Source organism: Abramis brama, assembly GCF_963993115.1.
Source record: "Abramis brama genome assembly, chromosome: 1".
Taxonomy (NCBI): Eukaryota; Metazoa; Chordata; class Actinopteri; order Cypriniformes; family Leuciscidae; genus Abramis; species Abramis brama.
Window position 1 is genome coordinate 4,684,473 of NC_139963.1, and position 26,444 is coordinate 4,710,916.

Here is a 26,444-nt window from a genome sequence, read left to right on the forward strand (position 1 = left end):
GTGTGCAAAAACATTGGATTCTGTTATGGGAAATTTTGATTTCCATTAATTTACAGTATTGATTTTCATTTACTTTCAGTAAGACATTGAAATGACTCTTTGCTGGACTGTATGTGGTCTGCCAACATATGACTAATGTGTGTATGTTTTTAAACACTGGGAAACAGGTGAGACGTCAGGAGGAGGCAGATTGAAAAGGGACCTCTGACCCCTAGGGAGGGGAGCCGCCCAATTTAGAACTTGTGAGTTTGTAAGAACAAAGCAGGGAAGCCTCTCCTTGTTTAGATAAGGGCCTGTAAGCAGAAGACCTTGAAAGCAGTATAAAGACTCCTCTGCCCTCCCTGTCGTCGTCGCACTTGTTTCACAGACTGTACTTGTGACTTCTGTGTGGCAACTGGGCCTTCTTGCAAGAATAAAATACTTTTTAATGATCATTTGAATTTCAGAGTGTCTCTTATGCAGTTGATGATTGTTTAATGAATTTTTGCCACAACAATTTGGTGTCAGAACAGTGGGATTCCTTGGATGAGCCCTTCGGACCCGAGAGCGGACGGTGAATTGGCCTCCTGGACTCAGAGTCACAGCCCTACCCCGAATAGTTTTGAGGGACGAGGGGCCGTTCCGCCGAGGTCCGGAGGAAGCAACCACTGGAATTAAGAAAACGAATCCGAGTGGCAACAGAAAAATCTCTGGTAAGAGAGTTACATTTATTTTCTTTTGGGGATTTTAAGAAAATTTATGGGTGAACCATAATGACTGTATTTGGAAATTGAAACTAGAGCTGTGGTACGGGGAAGGGGAGGCTTTTAAAAAGGGCACGGAAATTGAGACCACAAAAGGTCAAGATATTGTCCGGACCGAAGCCGAGTACTCGTTATTAGGAGAATTAATTCAAGGAGCCGAAATAATTGATCACTGGAACAAATTGCAGAGAAAGATATTGAGAGTAAGCAGAAATTAAGTTCTCGTTATTAGGAGAATTAATTCAAGGAGCTGAAATAATTGATCACTGGAACAAATTCCAGAGAAAGATATTGAGAGTAAGCAGAAATTAAGTTCAAACCCTTCTGATTTTGGGTGAACAAATCAGTTAGAGCACGCTGAATTTTGAAAAGCCACAGGCAATAGTGAAAGAAAAAGACAGCCATTATGGGAACATTTAACAGCAAATATGACCGGTTTTGCACACCGGTGTACTGTGCAATGAAGAAAATTATGGGGAAAAGGATGCAGAAGGAACTAGCATGTAGGGAAAGATGAGAAGAAATATGTAAAATGTATGTTATGAAAATAAAATTTCTGATAGAATTTATGGAACTATTTATGAACGCCTGTTAAGTCAAATTAAGTCACATAAAGATGAGGAATGAACAAAAGTTTTATTAAGCAGAATGGGGAACAATATATTTTACTGGTAAAATAGTGATGTCTAGAGAATTTTTGTAACAAGAGTTGAAGGAGCAAGCAGCTATACTGTCTGTGCAATTTAGGAATTGAGATATGTAATATGATATTTTGTTTTTTTTTGTGAAACAGCAGAGATAAGTGGGACCGAGAAAATAATGATAATATTAAGTTGAATCTGCAGACTAACCATTTGATAGAGGAATACTGTTTCGAACCAGTTTTTTAATGAAATTGATGGCATATAGTACAAATTTTTATACTTTATGAAGAGTCCTGAAACAAACAGTGAAACAGAAGAGAGCAAACGCTGTAAGCAGCTGTGCTCTAAAGCTTTGACTTCAAAGAAATGTGAAGTTAAAAAAGAAAATGTTTAGTGAAAACCCCTTAGAATATGTTGAGTGATTTTCTTTGCAACTTATGGAAATTAATGTGCTGCCAATAATAATGATGAAGATTATGATTTGGCTATTGTGATTGAATCCACACTGGTGGACTGTAAAAGAATACAGTGAACTGCTTATCTGTGGCTCTGTTTACATTCCTGATGGGGACACACTGCTTCAAGGGTGTGCAGTAAGTTGAAGCCGTTTGCAAGCTCAATGATCAAACTATAGGCAAAGTTTTAATTGTGGTCAGCGGGGCCATTTAGCCCGTAATTGTAAATGGACAATCAGAAAAGAAAGTGATAACGTGAAAGTGACGTGTATTAATGTGGGTTTTTGAAAGTAGAACAGTATTTAAATGACGATATTAAAGTTTTCGTCTGGAAAAGAACTAAGAATGTGAACGCAGTGCTAAAGAAAATGAAAATAACGTGCAATTAAATAAGGGAGAAAAGAAAGTTAAAGGAAAGTTGATAGATGGAAGTCGTAAGAAGATTGAAGGTTAAAAGAAGGTTGAAAGATTTAAGTCTTAAGGGAATCCTTTTGAAGGAAAGAGCTAGTGAATTGATGAATACAGGTTGATGTAAAATTAATGACTCCAACATATGAGTTGCAAAATACATAAAAGTAACGAAAGGGATGATTGTGTTTGAATGAAACGCTTTGATAAGGTTTTAGATGATATAGAGAGACAAATCTAATGAGTTGTATCACAACTTGTAATAAAATGCATCACAAGCAGAGAGGGCTGCCTCAAAAGTTAATCCTAAAAGAAGATTGAAAAACTCCAAGATAAAACACTGAAGTCAGGTATTAAATTATGGTAATTGAGAACCTGACAACTACAATTGAGATGAAATGCGAAACGTTATTAAGAACTAGAATAATTATTATTCTTACTTTAAGATAAAATAAGCAGAAGCAGTGTTACGGGTTTAACAGTTGCTAAATGTAAAATGTGTAGAAAGGCATCTGATTAAACAAACAGATTGTTAGTGTGTTGACCATGAAAGAACTAGGAGCTGATGTTTTGCTTTCCAAAGATAAGCTTGTGATTGGCTGAAACAGTTTGCTTGTCTGAATCTGGCGAGTGCTGTGGCTGAGACGTCCAGTGCGACAGAGACAATATCTGAGTGAAATTTGTAATGTCTAAATTCCCTGATGAGGGCAAAAGACAAATATAAAATATGGTTGTTTGAAAATACATGTAAATTCTGGCAAAGATGCCTTACTGCTGGGCTAGAGTTAAAAGATGGTAGATAAAGTTTGATTTTAGAAGTTTATGAGAGTGCAGTGTACCAGTCCTAAATGCCTCAGCGTCTCTCTCTCATTCAATGTCAGCTAAAAGCTGTTATCTGAGCCTGTGTCATAATATAGTAAGGCCCAGTGTTTTAGTTGAAAACCATAGACATGGATTTTAAAAGAAATCATGCTACAAGGCAGTTAAGATTTCATACATTTAGAGGGCAAATGTTTTTCAAAGTAAAACTGAATGACTTTAAAGAAGTCTCTAATATAATAATACAGACCTTAAATGGTAGAAATTACATTTTTGACTAGTTTAGGACCAGTAACTTCTTTGTCTGATTTTAGTCTCCACCATGAAACAGGGCTGTTGGCTCCGGCTACAGATGTAACAGTACACTGAATGGACGATGTGATAACTAAATTCACTGAGTGTAAGCTCAGTATTGCGATTTTGCTGATTTGAAGATGTTTAAAATATTTAAGTGATTAAATACTGTTGTTATTAACCTGTCTCCCTGTGTTAACACTTTTAGGCAGTCCAGATGGCTCTGGTGACTCTTGAATGTGCCTTTCCTAAGCTCCAGAAAACAACAACTGATTCAGTTGGAGAAAACTGATTTTGTTATGGGGAAGAGCGGTTACCAGTGTGCACGAAGTGACTACCCCAGGGACGGGTAAGAACCTTTGGCCAGAGGTCAACCTAAGGCAGGGGGTCACACCGACACTGGCCATCTCCTGAAGGGAGGTGTTTTTATGTGAGAAAGGTATTAGAGTTGAGCGGTGACTGTGAGGCCAGCAGCATCAGCAGAACATTGAGAGGGGAGATGAGCTGTGAGGAGTTACGGCAGTCTGACCCAGAAAATGTGAGTTCCTCTATATACCACTTGCAAGAAACCGCATTCATTGTATGGCTTGTTTTTCATTATAACAAGCGTTTGCAACTATGCAACTACTAACAAGCGGTCAATAACAAAATAGCTAGGGTCTGCATTCACAGGTGACAGCGGGCAGGAAATGGTTCATTCCAGTGGAGGTGCGGTCGTGATCTGAAAAATCTTGTAATGATCAGAAAATGGTTGGAGAGGGTGACACCCTGGGTCCAAGCCTCTCAACTAATACTACACCGACAAGCCTCAACCATCCCATAGAGCAGAGCACAAAGTGAGGGATCAAGGACGTGCTAGTAACGTACCTCCTTTGCCAGCGAGGGAAAATCCTATCTACGGCACGCAAAGTGTCATATTGGTGAAGACGGAATGTCCATGGGGCAACGAGATGGTCAACACACCTGGAGGAAGATGTGGACCAACTAATGGTTTAAGTTTAGCAGAATAATTTGTTTTGTGATGATTTTACAAGTTGATTGTACTGAAATGTGTGTTGGCAGTGCCTGTACACAACCATCATAAAATGATAAAAATCTATCCAGTGTTTTTTTTTAAATCTTATATGTTTTCCCCATCTCTAATCAAGCCGTTCGATTTTGTGACGTCACAAAAATCGACGCCCCTCCCACGATGGTTGATTGACAGCAGCGTTTCAACAAAGACCCGCCCTTGCGCCCTCGTGAGCGAGCTGTCAATCATAGTCCGCGCGGACTGGCGCGTTCATTGTTGATAGCTGGAGCACTGAGCAGAATGCCGTCTAAGTGATTGTGGTGTTCTGTTCTTGGGTGTAAAAACGAACACAGTATCATTTTGATGTTCCTAAATCCGAACCGCTGAAGACGCAGTGGCTGAGTTTGTTTTCGAAGGGAATATTCCCCACGATCAACGTCAATGCTTTCATGTTTGCGTGAATCATTTCACACACCAGATTGCTTTACAAACGAGGGTCAGTATAAAGCTGGTTTTGCTAAGAAGCTGCTCCTGAAAAAAGGATCGGTACCAACTATTCCTGTTCCTGCTGCACCTCCAGAAGAAGAAGTGAGTGTAACGTTTTATTAACCTTTATATTAATCTTTATATTAATCTTTGCAAATCGCTAGCACGCTTCACGATGAATGCGGCTGTTTACACACAGGGTACATTACGGCATGTTTTCTATGTATGACGTTCTCAATATAATTCATAATCCCACGTTTATAATGAACAACACGTTACTGTTATTGTGTTATTGTGTTACAAACGGTGTACGCACAGAACAGAGGGGCGGGGTGAGCAAAGCTCATTATCATTTAAAGACACATGCACTGAAACGGCGTGCTGAAAACAGAGCTGTTTTTGACCAGGTAAAATGAGTGTTTTCTTACAATACTAATGAGAATTTTTAATTAAAGTATGTTACAAACTTTTAATTTAGACCCTAAATAATTATATTAGCTTGTACAAAAATGACATTACATGACCCCTTTAAATCATCTAAATCAACAACATGTAGGTCAGACCCTATACTGACTAAAGCCCTTTCACAGACATACTTTGAGATTTTAATCATGTCCGAATCTGCCATGTCTGTCTTTTTCTCACACAACCTCTGTAAAAATTCCAGAGCAAATTACCTACTGTTTTTCGTCAAACTCGGCGGTCCTCAGAGAAATCTAATCCCGTCCGAATGCGAATGTCTGTGATTTCCAAAACGCTTTTCTTGTGTGTTTTTGTCAACGTAAACTACTACTGTACAATCTCTCGCTATCGCGCCGGTATTCAAGTTTCTGCTTTTTGCGCACCGATAATGGATGTAGATGTGTTCGGTACACTGCAAAGAAATAAAAAAATTAAATCAACAAGAAGAGCCAAATCACGTAAACTGTTAAGACTGGCTACTGTAATATCAGTTTCAGGTAAGATTACTTTCATTTCTGCACTCAATTACATAACGTGTAAATTATATAAGTTAAAACTTCTTATTCCAGTGGGTTTATTATAAGAACCCAGTTCTATAAAATCATGATGATAAATGTATGTTTAGTTTTTTTATACTACAATTTTTCTAAAATGTTTACAAAACACTAAATACGTTAGGACGTTTTACTTTATATTTCAAAGTGTTTAATTTTAAAAGTACTTAATTTCAAAATATGACCAATCCACGCATTCTGAACACATGATCTTCTGCACTGCCCACATGTGAAACACAGACACTCCTACCTCGGAGTAAACACGGAGAAGTCGCGTCCAAATCCGTACATGAAATCACAAACGTAGGTTGATAAGAATTGTAACTCAAACGTCGTTTGGAAAACTAGACCTGTCCGAATAGGGCTTAAAGGTAGGGTAGGTAGGATTTTTCTAAAAAACTTTTTTTCAAATTTGTTTAAACTGTCCTTATATACCAATACATAATTAAAATGTAAGTGCTCTGAAAAAGAGAGTATAAAAATCGAGTGACTGTAGACCTTTTAATCTGCAATAAACACAGCTCATTATTTCCATCCGGGACGAAACAATTGATTGGTTTGGGCGACTGTCACTCACTCTCGCAACCATGGCTACCACCCCTGTTGCTACAAGATCTGCCCATATGCACGTGCGCACCCGTTTGATTTGAGGAGTGCAAGAGAGCGTTTATATACTGTCCATGCAAGAGAGGCGCGGAACCTACGAAGAGTAAAATTATGGCATAGAAAGAGCATTCAAAATTCAAAGCACCTGCATATGCATAGGGCTGGGTATCGTTCAAAAAATGTCGATACCAATACCGATACCGATACCTTGATTTCGATACCGGTTCCTGAACGATACTTTTTTCGATACCAATTTTATGAAATCCATTTTAACAAAATTACATAACACATTACCTCAGAAAACTTTGGTTTTATTTTTTCAGTTTGACCCATGCTCCTTAGTCAGTGCACAAAGGAACAAAAAAAGCACAAAGGAACAAAATATTCCTTATACATATACATAAGGAACAAAATATTTTTTTTATAAAGAGCTAATGCTCACCAAAGCTGAATTGGTTTGATCAAAAATACAGCAAAACTTGTAATATTGTGGAATAGTATTACAATTTAAAATCTTATTTGAATATATTTCAAAATGTAATTTATTCCTGTGTTGTCAAAGCTGAATTTTCAAAATCATTACTTCAGTGTCACATGATCCTTCAGAAACATGAAAACAGTTTTTAGAAACTATATGATACAGTTTTTCATGATTCTTTGATGAATAAATTCAAAAGAACAGCATTTATTTGAAACAGAAATCTTTTGTAACATTACACATGTTTTAAGGTCATTTTTGATCACTTTAATGCATTCTTACTGAAAAAAAATTCTGACTAACACATTGAACGGTAGTGTACATTCAGTAGGTCATTATTGCAATATAAACACTGTCAGAGTGATCAACAAGGTATCTCTTCATTTACCAGTCAAAGACGGAGCAACTTTCTGCTCTTATGTTTACTCCGTGAACAGTCAAGGGCTTCATCATATCTGTCGCGGTACCGGTCTTTGCAGCAATTGTTTTACCGCAAATACTGCATCGCGCGCTGTTGGCATCGAGCCTGGAGAAATGTAGCCACACTTTTGATCGACTTTTCCACATCTTTAGGGTATTGTGAGTGTGTGTGCTCGCGTCTCATTGAGTATGTGCGCGAGTTTGTGTGTGTGCTGTGCTCGCGTCTCATATGAGAATGTGCGTGGACAGTTTGTGTGCGCGTGCGTGTCTTATATGAGTATGTGCGAGGAGAGTTCCGCGTATGGAATCCCAAAGCTGCCAATATTAAAAATAAATAAATACATAAATAAATATACAAATAAATGTAAAAAAGAAAAAATAAATAAATATATATATATATATATAAATAAATATACATAGAAAAGCAAAAAAACGAAAATAAATAATTATTTATACATTTATTTCCTTATTTATGTATATATTTATTTTTTCCATATTTATTTATTTATTCTTTTATTTATTTATACATTTATTCATTTCTACATTTATTTATTTATACATTTATTTATTTTTACATTTATTTATTTCTACATTTATGTATTTCTACATTTATTTATTTATTCATTTATTTCTTCCTACATTTCTTCCTGCGTAGGGTAATGAGGAGGGCGTGGTTTACCTCAGACATAGCAATCGAGCTCAGAGTAAGCAAAGGCAAAGGGTTGAGGCCACAGTGACACCCTGTGGCGAAATACAATAAGTATTAGCTCACTAACGTTGATACGGTCTGTGACTGCGAGGTATATGGTCAAAATCCTAAATCTTACTGTGTGACATGGATAGGCTACTCTTTATTCCGGACATGGCCGTAGAACATCGTTTGGTCTGGATTTGTAAAATGTCCTGGGCTAACAAACATGAAACAGGGACTCTGAAACGGAAGCGCTTGATATTTTCCATTTTTCGGTCAGAACTCACGGAAAGGAAGCAGGGCACATATAGGCTACAGTGAAGTCGACGCAAGCATATTGACCAATGCTTTTGAAACGAGACCATTGCATTTAAATGTAGCCTAATTTCCAAAAACAATACTGACAGCAACAGAAACATTTTTTTTTATTCTATTAAGCGGTGGTAGTCTTTAGCCTACCTCCATAAACTCATGTCCAGGGGCAACCTTATTAAATGTATGAACGTCACGTTAATCCACATCGATAAATTCAGTTAGAGGATAAGACTGTAGGGCAGTTAGCCTACCACTAAGATCCAACCAGAGCTTCATCAGAGCCATCAATACAGAAGAGATCTTAATGCATTTACACAGCAATTAGCCTACAAGTGCATAAAAATATTATGAAGTGTTTTACATTTTGAAGACATAAATATGACATGATGGAATCAATGAAGTGATAGGCCTACGTTTAATATGAAACTAAAACAGACACCAGGTGCGCAAACCTGCGTGACCATATAGCAACTATTCAGAAATGGAAATTACGAATGCATTAATATCTTGTTTTGAATTTAAGAAAAGTCGATTGAATATTTATAGGTTTGTAGGCCTATCTCGTTATTATTTTAAGACTAGTAAAGTCTTTGTAACCAACCATAGTGATCAAATATCGAAGCTATCTCTATCTAATAGGCTATTTCAAAGATCAAATCAAATTATTTATTGTTAAATTTTGTAAAAATTTCTGTAGCCCAAAAACTGTCAAAAAAATAGCTAGTAGCCTACATAACTTTTTAATTTGTATTATTATTATTAATTTTATCATTCTTTCTTTCTTTTTATTATTATTATTATTAGGCTATTATTATTATTATTATTAGGCTATTGTTATCATCAGCTGGCAAACCATTATGGAGTCTATTTAAAGGGAATGATTGTGGCGGGGAGTTTGGTCAAACTATGGCAGTGATAGCCTACAGCGAATATAGCCTAACGGGTTGAAATAAAAGTCCCCTGCCTATCATGTCAGAATCTGCCATTCAAAATAAATTTTGCCTGCCACGGCAGCAAATTCAGCAGTTTTTAGATCTTGTTGTTGGTCCGACTTTGTCAAGACAAACCCGACAGAGCTCAGCCCCGAAATTCAACTGCTGTCGCTCTTCTATTTCTTTTCTCTCCGCTGTAGCTGTTGATTATGTTTTGCGTGTTGCGCTTTTATTGAGATCATCCAATAAAATTTGTGATTTACACCAGTAATGTGATGCGGGCAATTAACCCTTCTTGTGGAGTAAATTAATACTATGGCAAAATATATTATGATAGTATAAATTAGCCATACTATACTGCCAGTTAGTGCAGCGGGTTTATTCACATTTGAATGTGAATCCGCAACCTCGTTTGGACATGAGAGGTTGCGGATTCGCATTCAAATAAGGCTACATTAAAATGCAATGGTCTCGTTTCAAAAGCATTGGTCAATATGCTTGCGTCGACTTCACTGTAGCCTATATGTGAGAGTTCCTGTTTCATGTTTGTTAGCCCAGGACATTTTACAAATCCCGACCAAACGATGTTCTACGGCCATGTCCGGAATAAAGAGTAGCCTATCCATGTCACACAGTAAGATTTAGGATTTTGACCATATACCTCGCAGTCACAGACCGTATCAACGTCAGTGAGCTAATACTTATTGTATTTCGCCACAGGGTGTCACTGTGGCCTCAACCCTTTGCCTTCGCTTACTCTGAGCTCGATTGCAATGTCTGAGGTAAACCACACCCTCCTCATTACCCTACGCAGGAAGAAATGTAGGAAGAAATAAATGAAGAAATAAATAAATGTAGAAATACATAAATGTATAAATAAATAAATGTAAAAATAATTAAATGTATAAATAAATAAATGTAGAAATGAATAAATGTATAAATAAAGAATAAATAAATAAATATGGAAAAAAATAAATATATACATAAATAATGAAATAAATGTATAAATAATTATTTATTTTCGTTTTTTTGCTTTTCTGTGTATATTTATTTATATATTTATTTATTTATTTATTTATTTTTACATTTATTTGTATATTTATTTATGTATTTATTTATTTTTAATATTGGCAGCTTTGGAATTCCATATCCGCACGTCTCGTGTGTGTAGAGTTCACGTGTATGTGCGCGAGCGACTTTAGGCGTGTCGTTGTGCATTTCATATGTATTTGTTTGAGCACTGACGTTGACGAGTTAACCCCTTAGGTATCGAAATCTGGTACCGAAAAAAAAGTCATTTTTCAATTCTCGATAGTATCGAGGCAATTCGGTCGGTACCTAAAAAGTATCGAACTCGGTACCCAGCCCTACATATGCAGTCAGCGAAGGCAAACAAGGCAAAAAAAGAAAGACAGTACTAGAAAATACAATGAACAAAAAGCATTTGGATAAACAAAGAAATCTAACGAGAGTAAATATCGGCATGGCTACCACCACCCCATCCTCGACCTCTACTTCCTCGGACCCTGGTTGCCCGCACTCTTGAACGACCTCCTCTGCTTCGCCCTCGACCCCGGACCTGTCCTCGAACCGACGATGCGGTACTTGTCTCCGGAGTGCAGTCCTCATCAGAGTCAACAATGTTTTCATCATGGAAACTCTTACATGCAAAACACCGTAGGCTATATGTTATGAATCTTACACGAAATTCACCTTCATCACAGTGTAACTGATGGTAATGGAAAAATGTGCATCAATGCAACCTGTTTTTAGCTTTGCCTTATAAATATAGCTTGTTACCTATAAATATAGCTTGTTACCGAATCAAACAAAATATATTTTAAACTTTACCAGTATCGATATGCTAGCTTGATGGTGAGTACTCAAAGCCATCTTATTTGTTTATATTTATAGTGATAAAGTTAGGTATTTTATTACATGTGATTCTAACATGATGTCACTGCATGCACTGCGCTCCTTCCTCTCCACTCATCTCAGGTAAATAAATGCGTCTTCCAGCTGAGCCTGAGCGTTTGGCGTCGCGCGTTCATGTGTTTTGGGGGCGTGGCTTTGGAAGGAGCCCAGAAGGGAGGGGGTGGAGTGAATGGAAATAATTAGCTGTGTTTACAACAGTCATGAGAGGTCTACAGACACTCGATTTTATACTCTCTTTTTCAGAGTACTTACATTCTAATTATGTATTGGTATATAAAGACAGTTTAAACAAATTTGGAATGTTTTTTTTTTTTTAGAAAAATCCTATCAACCCTGCCTTTAAGCTACTGAAATAGATGCTTCCAGAAGTCATGGATCCTCTTCTAAAAATTATTAATTAATCTTTGTCATTAGGATTTGTACCGAAAACTTTTAAGATGGCTATTATTAAAACTCTTATTAAAAAAACTCAACTTGATCGTAGAAAATTAGTCAATTACAGGCCGATCTCAAATCTACCCTTCTGTCAAAGATACTAGAAAAGGCAGTATCCTCACAATTTTGTTCCTTTTTAGAAAGAAATGATATCTGCGAGGATTTCCAGTCAGGACTTAGACCGTATCATAGTACTGAGACAACTCTCATTAAGAGTCAGAAATGATTGGCTCTTATCATCCGATCATGGTTGTATCTCTCTATTAGTGTTATTTTAATGTTGCATTTGATACCATCAACCACAACATTCTTTTAAATAGACTCGAAAATTATGTTGGCATTAGTGGAATTGCATTAGCTTGGTTTAAATCATACTTATCTGACCGTTATTAGTTTGTAGCAGTAAATAAAGAGATGACATATCGATCACAAGTTCAGTCTGGAACACCCCAAGGCTCAGTACTAGCACCTTTGCTTTTCATCCTGTACATGCTACCCTTGGAAGATATCATTAGTAATAGGAACCATGAAATTAGTTTCCACTGTTATGCTGATGACATTCACCTCTATATTTCTTTGCACCCTGCTTAAAGCTGCCGTCGGCAACATTTTTTTTAATCAAATTCAGTGAAATCGACACTATAATCCGTCAGAACAACATAAATAAGGTGGTTTTAGAAAAAAACCCGAGCTTCTAACTCCACCTGGAGCGTGTTATTTGTTTTGAAAATCCACCGCTCCCGTCTCATCGGGTCCAATCAGCGCAGGGGGGTGTGAGATCTGACTGTCAATCACAGTTCGTGCACACGCCACAGATCCCCCCTCCCTTGCGCAGACGCGCACATTACAATATCACATGCACACGACATGCCTGAAGTTCGCCTGAAGATTGTACGAAGCCTGATGGCGGAGAGAAAATCTACTAACAAAGCTTCCAATTCCTCGGTTATTGCTATCTATGGATAGATTAGCCAAGGCAGCCTACCTCCGAGTCCATGGTGTTGATCGATGCTAAAGAGACGGACGCATTCACAGAAAATCAGGTACACACGCACTGACGATGGGCGGGTGCTCGTTGGTAGTGGGGAGGTGCATGAGAGTTGTAAACATTCAAAATTTTGGCTAAGTCTACTCAATCTGCCAGACTTGCTGACTGCAGCTTTAATATTCTGTAATGCTGATGTTAGCTGGTATATGGAATCATCCGGCGCTGCCGTCTCCCGACTCAGGTAAACTCCGCCCCTGTTCATGACCACTCCTTTAGCTTGAGTTGGCCCGCTTTGGACCAGGGTACTCAGCGGGCCAAAAAACCCTGGCCGTTGACACAGAGGAAGCCCAAACGAGGCCCGATCAAGCCCCGGAACAGACAGTGGAAATGCGACTGGCACCGGCACGCACTAGCACGCCCACTTTTGGCCGACAGTGGAAAAGCGGCGTATGAATAATCAAAAGTGTTCACTGGACGAACTGATTTATTGATTGTAATATTAATTTAGCTACATCAAGTTAATCAGATTAACTGATCCAAATATGCATAATTAATCATAACAAGTTAAAATTAATAATTAATATTTCCTCTTTGAGCTAATTCGTTACAGTATACAGTCCAGTTGGCCTCCTCTCACTTGGGAGAGTCATTTTCTTGAGGCCCGCGCCATGCATAGGCAGTGCCTGAAGTGGTAGGCTCTTTAAGCATTCTCGGTGAACTGTCTTTAGGGTTGAGCTTTTTTGATGGGATGACTCCTTGTAAGTATCCTTAGTGGGATTATCTGTTGACTATCTTCTCTCATTATAGTGAGTTGTTCTGCTGAGACCTCCGCTCTTAGAACTTCATACAGACAGTAGTATTGGGGTTGTAGGCTCTTGGGGAGCCTCCTCTGCCAACTGTTTTTGGGGCTGAGAATTGATAGGCTTCCTCTCATTATAGAAAGTCATTCTGCCAAGGCACTCTCCAAAGCTCTGCACAACAGTGTTATCAATATTGGCTCTTGGGAGTTTCTTAATGAAACTTCTCTGGTGTGGAGTGTTGTTAGGTCTCCTCTCACTTTAGAGAGTTTTTCTGACCGAGACCTCCACTCTCAGAGCCTTGTGCAGACAATAGTTTTGAGGTAGTTTTGTAGACTTTGTTAACTGTCTTTAGAAAAACACTAGTAGGCCGCCTCGAGTCATTTTGCTGAGGCTTCCGCCCCCAGAGCTTTGTACTGACAATTGCATTAAGGTGTGGGCCCTCTTTTGAAGCCTCCTCGGTTATCTATCTTCAGGGCTGAGTGTCGTTAGGCCTCCTCTCATTTAAGAGAGTCGTCCTGCTGGGGCCTCCGCTCTCCAGAGCTCTGCACAGAGAGTATTGTCGAAACTTGTGGCTCTTTGGGAATGAGCCTCTTCGATAGACTTTCTTCATAACATAGAGTATGGTTAGGCCTCCTCTCAGGTTAAAGAGTTGTCCTTTGCTTAGGCCTTATTTTTTTGAGCACTGTTTTGCAAGTATGGTTAAGCACAGTAGTACACCCCTTGTTTTTGAGGGTCATCATGTGGAGTGCTTCGCTTCCTAGAACTCTGTGCCACAGGTGTGTCCAGGTTTGAATGCCTGTATTCCCCCTTGATATGCCCAGATTGAATCTGACTAGTACTCCCCACGTTTTAAGAGGGTCATTATGCAGAGTGCTCCACTCCCTAGAGCTTTGCACATAGCCCTGAGCACATGCTTACAACAGTTTCGAGTAGTAGACTCTCTCTCTCGATAGCCTCCTTGGTAATCTGTCTTCTTGGTTAAGCATTTGATATACTCCCCATGTTTTAGAGGGTCGGTATGCTGAGTACTTCGCTCCCTGAGACTATGTACAGGAGTTTTGTAAAGCTGGTTGTGTTTAGCCTCCTTGATGGGCCGTTTCAGCAAGATTTCTTGATTCGCTATTGAGTTCCTGGCCCACTTTGGGCCTCCTTGACAAGCGGATTTCAGGTTAAGTTTGAAGTACTTTCCCTGATTTAGGGGTCATTATGATAATTACTCTGCTCCCTAGAATTCTGTAGATCTGTATCAGGTCCTAGGTCTCTTTGAGAGCCTCCTTGATAACTTGCTCCAGAGCTTGGACAGTACTCCTCTCGGTCTAGTGGGTAGTTACGTTGAGTACTCTGCTCCTCTAGAGCTACGCTGATGCTTGTTATCAAGCAAACTGGCTCTGAGCCTTTTGGACAAGCTGTCTTTATGGGATGAGCTTATTTTGTGTGTTACCCTGTGTTTGTAATAAGCAGAGTGTATGCGCTCTTTAATTGACAAAAAAAAAAATTGTGCAAATGACTTTAGACCAGGTTTTTGTTGGTCAATGGCACAGTCTATTTCAGTTGCCTCAAAATAGTGACACGCCAACAATGTGCCTGAATACACACCTGGTTTTCAGACCAGCACACCCATGGGCGCATAAATGGGCACAAATGCATTTGCTATTTAAACAACGTGGCGCAGGACGTGAAAATGATAACTGCGTCAGGCTGAAACTGGCAAAAAACACTTGCTTCACGCTTGCCGCTGCATTGCGCCGGGTGTACAACAGGACCCAAGATCTGATTAACATGAACTTTATTACTAGTCTCACGTTCTCATTTACCTTGCATGATGTTACAACAGAAAGCCTCTCATCCAGTGCTTTTTAAATAGCGGATTCAGGTGTGTCGTGGACGTTAAATATTAAAAGTCAGAGGTATGGAAGCGTTTTAGATTTCGCACGCACGGCAACAAAGATACTGTTGACAAGAACAAAGCAATATGCATGATTTGCAATGCTGAGGTGAAATGCTGTAGTAATACTACAAATCTGTGGAACCATTTGATGAGACATCTCCCGGACATGCAGGTTTCAACACCCCCACAGCCGAACAGACAACCCAACATTTTAAATGCATTCACAATCAAAATTGCGCTGTCGAAAATGACGGATTCTGTGACATGTTGAATGTGCTGGAGCCTCGTTATTCCATTCCTAGCCACAAGCGGATAAGCAAAGAGATTATCCCAAGACTGTACAATGAAGTGAAGAGAAACATTACTCTGTCCCTACAGTCAGCGGACAGAGTGGCCTTCTCATGTGCAATGGTTGGACATCAAGGAGTCAAGTCAACTATGTCACAATTACCTGCCACCAGGGCCGTACCCACCATTGAGGTCCCTGAGGTCCGACCCCTCTGTAATTTTTCGAGGTGTATATTGTAATGCTAGGTTTCATAGAGGATAAGGTGAGGATTTAGATAACATAAGATTTAATAGTATTTAGAACAAACAGCCAACATGCAAGACAGAGTGCTATGCACAAACAATAACCGTCAAAATGTTTGAGATGACCAATCAAATCAAAGTATCGCAATTTATGTTCACTGAAGCTTCAAGTCGAGTGCAAATTCCAGCACGACGCTTCACGACATGCTTCATTTAATGATCATAAAGTGCAAGATAAGATGTAAGTAGCTAAACTAAACTAAACTAAACTAAACTGTTTCACGATTGGCCAGATTCACTGCATGAGAATGATCACGAGTGTTTCATGTTTATTCTGAAACCTTCAGTTCCACTAATACTCACAAATCTGTGTTTATAACAGTAAAAGCTCTTTTCATGTAGTCACGATGTTATATTGTGTCATGTTTATCAAAATAAAACTGGTAAAAAATGTAGACCCCACATTGGTATTTAAATAGTATAGGCTTATGTTGAACTTTATTCTTTAAGTTGTTCTACTCCCTGACCGAGGGCACCCTCGGCATGGATGCACTGGCGCACAGCTGGCCCTGGGGCCTATGCAAGTATGCATTTCCCCCAGTCAGCCTTCTCGCACAGACACTGTTCAAAGTTAGGGAGGAAGAGGAGAAGGTCTTGCTAGTTGCCTCTTTTTGGCCCAACCGGACCTGGTTCCCCGAAATGATGCTCCTCGAGACAACCCCTCCCTGGCCCATTCCTCTCAGGGAGGACCTCCTCTCTCAGAGACGGGGCACCGTATGGCACACGCGTCCAGACCTCTGGAAATTCCATGTTTGGTCCCTGGACGGGACGTGGAGGACTTAGGTGATCTACCACAAGCTGTCGTAGACACCATCGCTTCTGCGAGAGCACCCTTTGCAAGAGCACTCTCTACGAGGCACGCCTACGCTCTGAAGTTAGACACCCAACACTAGGTTTGCTAGGTTTTATAGCTTTCGTGTCAAGCCAGTAGCCTCCCATGTGCTTGCTTCCCATAGCCAGTCAACACTATGGGGCTGTCAAAATTGCTCAAAAATGACATTCGAATATTCCCTCTAAAAAACACACGAATATTCGAACTATTCGAACATCTGGTTGCGCATTTTGTCAGATGTGTCAGATTGTTTAAGCAAGGACTTTGTTGAGCAGATGTTACATGGGTACAAACTTGCCAAATACTGTGTAATTAAAACAAATGTAGTCTTCCTGGGTTCACCGGTTGTAAGACCACCAGCATGAGGCATATCTTCTCAGCGAACATGGCATTAATGTTCAACAGGCAGATTTCACGCAAATCGGACCGAATCTTACTATTACCGTATATACCCGAATATAAGACGAGGTTTTTGTCCTAAAAAAAGGCTGAAAAATGGGGGGTCGTCTTATATTCGCGATATAGACAAAATCACGGGGGAAAGGGAGAAAGAACAACGGAATTAATATGAAATAGTGACTGAAACACGAACCATTAAGACAAATGATTTCGGCTATACTTGCATGTAAAATTAGAGAAGCAACATAATATATGTGTTTAACTGAATTAAAACGCTGCTTCTCTCTGCCATGCGAGCGAGAGAGAGAGAGAAAGAGGTGCGCGCGAGAGAGAATTGCGCGCGAGAGAGAGGGAGAGGGAGAGGGAGAGAGGTGCGCGCACGCGACGCAGAGCAAGAGAGAGAGAGAGAGAGAGAAAGGTGCGCGCACGCGCTGGAAGAGAGAGAATGAATTATCACTGCAATTTTCAAATAAAATTATTTTCTGTTAAAACCAGATTTTTTTCACAAAAATTGGGGGGAAAGTGGGGGGGGTCGTCTTATATTCAGGGTCGTCTTATAGTCGGGTATATACGGTAATAATAAAAGATAAGCTAATCATGTGCATTGTAAATGTCAGTAATTTTTCTTTTTTGACACATTCATTTTATAAAAAAAATATTTAAAGGCTGAAATATGTGAGGTTTATCTTTTTATAAAACATTTTTTGTCAAAACTTGATTTGAACTTGATGCATGTCAGTATAACGTTGCAAGACACTTTTAAAATCTGGCTATCATTTTTAATGTTATTATTTTAATGTTTATGTAAACAAAAAGTACATATATGCTAATTTTATTTGTTATTTGCTGGTTTTCGACATAAAACTTGAATTGATTTCATTGTGTAGTATTTATACTTTTTGAACAGGATTCTGTGATAACCGTGATCATTTTTGCCACTATAACCATGAAATGAAATGTTCATGCCATTTCATCTCTAGTAATGATCAACTAAAAAATGATCTCTGATTCTGTTTTTCTCTGACATTTAAGGGTGACATATTTAGGCCTACAAAAACTCTTAGGTCTAAAACAGTTTTGATAGTTGTTATTTGTTAATATGAGAGTTATGAGACATTATTTAAGAGATTTAAGTATTGTATTACATGAGTAGCTCTAGGCCACTTTCCTTTTTAAAAAGTAGCTCTCAAATGAAAAAAGGTTGGAGACCCCTGATCTAGAAGAATGAACCGTGCCGTTCTTACAGAAAACGGGCCAGTGTGGGGTCATTTGTTGAGAGCTGTATTTTGAGTGATGTCAAATTAATTAAGTGCACTGAAATCAGAACAACTTGTATTTACTTAAAAAATGTGAATGGAGTACATAATTTACTTTGCATTCAACTTAACAAATGAGAAGTTGACTGAATAGTCATGTATGTATAGTAATGTACTGTCTACTTTGGTACAGTAATTTGTAAATATCTGTCATATATTCGTACTCAAGTTTATTTTTTAGCAAGTGTTTAACAGAGACTTTGGTTACTGTATGCCTCTGAGGCCACACTTTGGTAAATTAGTATCATGTGGTTTTGCATTTTTATTTATTTATTCAGTATGTATCAGCTTGTATCGTAAGACTTACAGTATAGTAGGTTATTAATTTTTGCAATGTTTTCTTAAATATTGACAAATACCGAATAAAAAGTTTAAACAAGTTTAAATAAACTGTTTTAACATGATTGAGGGGAGAATTCTACAATACGGTTTCAAATGCATTCTGCAAAATAAAAGTGCTATTAACTGTACAGCTTTACTACTGTAGCACTCATTTGTGTTTAGATACTCAGCAGTCAATGAAATAGCCTACTCTTATTATATTTTTGTTAGTAAATTATATAAAGAGTTACAAGTGTCCATATTTTAGGGAACATGTTCTGCGGCTACAATAGAACTTGTCCAACAGGATCTCATGTAAGATGAAAATTGCTGCAGATTTATCCAAAACGAACACTTACAGTAAGCTATATGACTAAAAACAGGCACTTAGAACTGCCTATATATAGTCGGTATGCTAGCTAGCTAGTAAGTTAGTGAAGGTAGGTAATAAATGTTGGAAATCTAAGTGTGTGAATGTATCTTTTAGATTGCACCAATTAAGCTTATTTATGATTTTTTTTTATTTAATCAATCAATAAATCAATCTACATTTTGAATCCTGCAGGGCTCTTACAATTTTTGTAGGATGTTATGCAATCCTGCAGGACATGTCAGTGGACAAACTAAGCCTGGGTTCTCTCAAGGTTTTTTCCTCCATTCTGTCACCTGATGGAGTTTTGGTTCCTTGCCACTGTTGCCTTGGCTTTTGGCTTGCTTAGTTGGGGACATTTAATATTCAACAATATTATTGATCTGCCTTACTTAAGGTGGACGATGACGCAATTTTCTTCTAGAAACAAACTTTGTTGTATTATTTTCATGTTATCACTGTGAAGCTGCTTTGATACAATCTGTATTGTAAAAAGTGTTATATAAATATTTATATAACGCTTTTTACAATACAGATTGTCAAATGAAAATGAAATGAAAATAATGACTTGACAAACCTACAGAGGATTCATACTGGTATATATTTTTTTTAAAAATGCAATCCTACAGTATGTGGACAAACCTACAGGACTCCTGCAGGTATATAAAAAATCCTGCAGGAATGTACCTAGTCCTATGGGATTTCCATTCTGTCTTGCAGGATTCCTGCATGATGGATTCCAGGGTTTCTGGATTCCTATAGGATTTTTTTATTTTTTTTTGTAAGGGAACATTTTACTGTCAGAATTTGGCCGTTTTTTACAGCAAGGTTTAACAGTGTGATGCAACCTGCAGATAATATTATGGCCATTCACGAAAGTCGACATTACAACAAGATAGAAATCCCTTTTATTTCCCCCCGAAAAATCTAGGCTAACAAGTTTGAGCTGGAACGCTGTAGCCCCTCATAATTCACTCCCCTCGCAAACAGCCCCCAAATGATGCACCCTCCATAAAGATAAGCCTGTTCTTCAGTTACAAAATACGAAGCTTGCTAAACTGTATTTTAGGATATATTTTGGGATTAAACAAACAAACAAACTCACAGTTGTCGAGTCTCTCCTGCACTGACCGGAGTTCAGCCGCATCCATAAAAGACGAATCTTCCAAAGGGACAAACCTTCGAACAATGCAAAGCAATGTGTAATACCAGTGTAAATAGAATACATCGGTCAAATTTGTTAAATCATTTCACAAGGTTTACCCAATAAACGAAGAGCGAGAGAGTGCAGTTATCACTGTGTGGTACCGCCACAGCCAGCTAATATATGCGGCACGGAAACAATGGTCTTAAGTTTCGATTTCCTGAGAATGAAAGGAAGCGTTTCCTGAATGGGCTATTCAATATTTATATATAAACAAAAATTTACAATAATAAAGATAAAATAAATATTAGTGACCGAACAGAATATTGAACATAGTAAAATGTAAAAAAACAAAAAACAAAAACAAAAAAACAAACAAACACCCAACCATAAAGCATTGTTTGCCTTTTTGTTGATTTATAAGTTTTGGTTACACTTTATTTTACAGTGTAATATTATGCAGACAAAAAGCCCACAGTTTTTACATCAGGAGTCCACTAAAACCAAGAAAATTTGTTTAATTATTTTCCATTATAATAACCCTAAAAAACAATAAAAATAAATAAAAATAATCACCTGAAAGCTAAAACTTAACCGCACTATCCAGAATCCACAGGAATTAATTCATAGTTTACCATGTTTTGTAAAAAAAAAAATGCCTACATAATAAAAATAAAATAAATATTAGTGACCGAACAGAATATTGAACATAGTAAAATGTAAAAAAAAAAAAAAAAAAAAACACCCAACCATAAAGCATTGTTTGCCTTTTTTGTTGATTTATAAGTTTTGGTTACACTTTATTTTACAGTGTAATATTATGCAGGCCTTCTATAGGGTTAGGATTAGGCTACCTATACATAATTTACTGTTATTACTATAGTAGGGAAGAACGGGGTAATGTGAGACATCGGGTAATGTGAGACACATCTAGGCAACGGAACACAATTGTGGTCATATGACCATTATGTTTTCAAGCCCCTTCCATTTCACCATAGCCATGAAGGAGAGGACCTCATGATGCTGTAGTAAGCATGTTTTTTTCACAAAAATATTTTTTTTGCATGTAAAAGTAATTTTTTTTGCTGTCAACTTAATCAACTGTTGTGCCAAAGCAAATTGACTCAGGTAGAAAAACTTATATCATACATGTTGATGAACTACCAACATATAAAACCATGTGATGATGCTAGCTGAAGATAAGCCTGAATTGCTAAGAGAGATCGTTTTTTTCTAAAATGTGGTGGTGGGGTAAAGTGAGACAAATGCTGTGGGGTAAAGTGAGACATGAGGCACAAGTTAAGTTTAGTCTTAAACATATTTTAATGTAATATTACATGACATATGTTTTATTTTTAATGTCATAAACATAGTAGAAAAGCCATCATGCCAAGGCAATACACCAGAGAAAACCTGACGGCCCGAAGGAGAGGGTGCACTCCTCTGGGCCCCAGGCAACCCGGAGGCGCCTGTTTTCCATTACCTAGTCCGATAAGAGTGTCGTCTCCCTCCTCTACAACACCCCGAGCGTCCGTGTTTGGACCGTCGTTGCTCCAGCAGGAGCTCCAGCAGGTGTACGGATCTGACTTTGACCGGAGATGACCCACCCTCCCTGGGGCCGGCCCGGGAGGTCTGCGAGCATGGAGCTCTTCTTCAAATACAAGATATTTATGGACATTTTTACAAGGAGGAATATCCTCCAGTGTGTCTTTCACCCCTAGCTCACCCAGGATGGTGCACGTTCACCGTTGTGCACGCCCTGGCACCGAGGGACTGGGTGTCCAAACCAGACCCTATTTACTGGAAGTCTCGCCCGCACAAAGTGCACTTTCTCTGGCCTGGGTCAGGCTGTTTCTACACCCGGTCTGACCACCACGGTTCTCTGGTCCATGTTCCTTGTCCAAGCAGAGCATTGTCCCTCCAAGACCCAAAGATCCGTTTTAGGACTGACTTTGCTCCAGACGGAGCTCCAGCGGTGGTGGACAAATCCGAATCTGTCTCAGGACGGGCCACCCTCCTTGGGCTGGCCAGGGGAGGTCTGACTGCATTGAGTTTTCCAAATGTATCACAATAATTTGGACATAGTTCATTTTTTTTTTGGAGGAATTTCCTCCAGTGTGCCATTCACCCTTAGCACACCAAGGGCATTGCACCTTCACTTAGATGCGCTCCGGTGGGTCATCAAAAAATGTGCTTAATTGACCAATCTCTATGATTCTGTTACTAGTCCGATATTAGTTCTGGAATATGTGGTTGTCAAGCTAGCTGTCAAGATTCTTACTGTTACAACATGTGTTGTTATGGAAGTTTCAGAGTGGAAAAAGTAAGTGGATCAGTTTACCCCCAGCTGGTTCACTTTACCCCCTTGATTTCTCTGGTCTGTCTCAGTTTACCCCTAAGCTGGGGTAAAGTGAGACACAAGACCACTTTTTTAAAAACAATCATATTTTCACTGCCCTTCGTCCTGAATACATTCTAATCATTTCCATTGCTAGGAAACATCCTGAATTAATGGGAAATGTGTAAATTTGACTGATATATCATTTTAGCTCGCTTAGAGGGGAACGAATGTAAAAAATGTCTCACTTTACCCCACTCTCCCCAATATGTAATGTGTAACAAGGGCACTGTAAAATAAAGTGACCCAAGTTTTCATCACAATCATTTCTCAGCTTTCAAATGTGTGCAGTCCTAATACATACATGACATTATCACCAAAACATGGTTTTCCAGGTTAATATTGTGCATATGGACTCTCTGTTTAACCGGATCATTAAACTGATGACATCCAGTTAATGCTCACAGTGAACAGCACTTTAGTTCCTCATGTGATGCAATGGGGAATTGACAGAATCTGATCTTGAATAGGATACGTATTAAATATGTATTCCCACACACACACCTCACCTTTCTAATGGTGAATATGCAGAAATATTGCAATAATGGATTATAACCTCCGAAATGAAAACGCACAGATAAAAGTTAAAAATTACGTTTTGTGTAAACTCGCTGTATCTAACCACTTTAAAAATGTCCAGGTTAATAAGCTCTGTGTATTTTCAGGATCAATGTTTTGTGCTAATCATTCTGTTTTACTTTACTAGTGAATTGCAATGAGGTAATGCATACTGGTTCTCCACATTTACATTATACACAAAGTGTAAATAGAACTAACATGTAATTTATACTAAAGTTTGGTGGGTGGAGGTGAATAAGGTTGGCTATTTGCACTCATATCTATTCCCGAGGATGGTAAAAACTCACTTGGCATTGCACAATAGCAGCTTTTATTAACACTACATGTAAAAAGGCATCATTGCATTTTCATAAACTTCCATCAAAATGTGTAATTTAAAATATATATACTGAACATTAAAAAACATGTAACATGCTCCATCTGGAATAAAACAGAAAAAAATAAAATAAAAAATAAACTGAAAGCTAAAACTTAACCGCATTATCCAGAATCCACAGGAATTAATTCATAGTTTACCCCCCAAAAATTTAACTGTCATCATGTCTTGGTTTCAAACCAATAGTATCATAGCAGTTCACACCACTTGCGAACTGTATTTAAAGTTTTCTAAAGTCATATGATAGCTTTGTCTGAGGAATACTGAGTATTCACAGATTATCTAGCCTTGTCGTCGTTCACAAACATGATTCACACACATAACGATTCATAACAAAAGGTGTAATTTTTTTTTACGAAACTGAAACTGTCACGAAACTGTCACGAAACTGCAACCTGCTAACTCAGTGATAGTCAGGAATCGGAAGATCTCGAATGATGCGATCCATGCTCCATTTACTGGTCCGTCGGTATGATCTACCCTGAACACAGATTTGAGGTAACACCAGACTCCACATTAATTATAGGGTTAGCCTCTTGAAGGTTTCTTCAAGCATCTTGGAGACATTCCCACAGTTCTTCTGGATTTAGTTTGTCTCAGTTTTTTCTGTTTCTTCATGTAATCACAGACGGACTTGATGATGGTGAGATCAGATCATACCGGCTGTCGTCAGACTCCTTGTGCATACACAAATCTCACTGGATTATTACAATTAATGGCAAAAAGAATGTTTGTAAATGTAAACCTACTGACACACTACAGCAAAAGATATAAATAACTGACTTAAAACCATTTTCAAGGCAGGACATGTCAGTGGACAAACTAAGCCTGGGTTCTCCCAAGGTTTTTTCCTCCATTCTGTCACCTGATGGAGTTTTGGTTCCTTGCCACTGTCGCCATTGGCTTTTGGCTTGCTTAGTTCGGGACATTTAATATTCAACAATATTATTGATCTGCCTGCATTGACACCATCATATGGTCACTGAATTGAGCTGGACGATGACATCACAGTTTTCTCCAGAGTGGCTATATATATAAATGAACTATATCATATAAAATATAAAATGAAATATATATATATATTTTTTACAACAAAATGAATCATCACTGAGATTACTTAAGCTGGACTGTGACACTATTTTCTTCTGGAAACAAACTTTGTTGCAATATTTTCCTGTTATCTATGTAAAGCTGATTTGAAACAATCTGTATTATAAAAAGTGCTATATAAATAAAGGTGACTTGACTTGACTAGTGAGCCAAACCCCTGCGTTTGCCCACAAACCTTCTTTCTTTCCCACAGAGATGTGGGGCTGGACTGGTGTCTGATGGAAAAGAGCAGATTGAGCTGGTGTTAGTTTAACAGAGAATGCAAAGTATTGCTGGGATACCAATAAAAAAAATCAAAATACAATTTTTTTCCTGGTGGTCCATTAAACCATTCTTCCTCATATACATTGTTCCTATCCTGGCCTAAAACCATGAGGTTAAATGCAGATGAGGTGGTTTTTAAAGCCCAATTATAATACCAGTTTGGCGTAATTGGCAAAAAAGCACCTCCAGAATTGAACACTTCCATACCATTGTTTGAAATGAAAATGATCAATTCCAATTTGGACAATAAATCTACAGGGCATGTTTCAGAAAACAAGAATGGGTCACTCATGTCAGCTTGTTTGTTACCCTCAATGGCACAGTCAACTTATCAACCAATGGTATGCCAGATAACCCATATGTTTGGGTTTTGCTAGAATAAGCTAAATTTTGAAGTTTTAGAGCGGTCTCTTCAGTTATCATAGAAAATGTGGCACCTGTGACCAGGTAATGAAAGTCCCTCGGTTATTTGTAGTAGTTGTTTTGGTTGAGTGTCTCCCGCCTTATCCTATTCATGGTCTCTCACATTTGATGATGGAAACCAACGGCTGTTAGAGGGAAGGAGGAGATAGTTCATGTGCGAGATATTTTCTCTCTTGTGGACAATCCTTGGCCCAATGTTCTCTTTCACCACAGACGCGACATTGGCTACGTTTACATGCAACCAAATAATCCGTTAGTAATCGGATTGAAGGCTCAATCGGACTGAAAAGCCTTCATGTAAACACCTTAATTGATCCGATTGAGCTCGATCCGAACGAAACCTCGGTCAGGTTGAAAGGGCAGGTTTATTCCTTTTCTAATCCGATCGAGAGAACATGTAAACACTTGATCGGAGTGAAAACCGAAACTGAAAGGACTGGCGCTGAAATAGCGCAATGACAAATAACGTGAGAAACGAGGTGTTCTTCCTGATGAAAAAAGTGTCGTATAAATGAGTGTCCCGTCATAGATATCCCTGCATTATAGATATAAGCAGCAAGGCACAACGGTTCATATGCTCATAGTCTCCAAATTATGACCAGAAATGTATCATCAATCGGAATGAATTCAGTCCGATTGAAACAGAAAGTTGTGCATGTAAACGTAGCCACTGATCGGCAGCAGTTTTCCACTGATATGATGTTCCTTGATGGTCTCTTGGTAATGGCATACTGTCGGTCTTTTTGACTGTTTTTACCTCCTCTTCTTTTCCCAGTCCAGCGAACTCGGCCTTGGCCTCTGTTCTACTTTGTCTCTCCCTTCAGCTGCTTTGTTAGTGATTGCTCCCCAGTCAGGACGTGTGGGGTATGCCAGCCTCATTCTGGCAATCATCCTGTTCCAAGCAGTCTGCCACCATGTTAATTAAGGTTAATTAAGGTCAGTTAATTCTGCATCAG

General features: G+C 38.5%; 1 protein-coding gene across 2 annotated transcripts in view; it reads right to left on the reverse strand.

Moving 5' to 3' along the window:
• Positions 1-20,552, reverse strand: part of LOC311079425 (sterile alpha motif domain-containing protein 9-like) — a 28,676-nt gene extending 8,124 nt beyond the window's left edge. Inside the window, exons 1-2 of one of the 2 annotated variants that reach the window (XM_084108821.1) lie at positions 20,458-20,552; positions 20,300-20,373 (exon numbers count right to left, since the gene is read on the reverse strand). The gene's annotated coding sequence lies outside the window, so the exon portion shown is untranslated. Of the gene's footprint in view, positions 1-20,299; positions 20,408-20,457 lie in introns of those variants that run through there. The other variant, XM_084108822.1, reaches the window with a different exon arrangement.
• Positions 20,553-26,444: the final 5,892 nt, after the last annotated feature.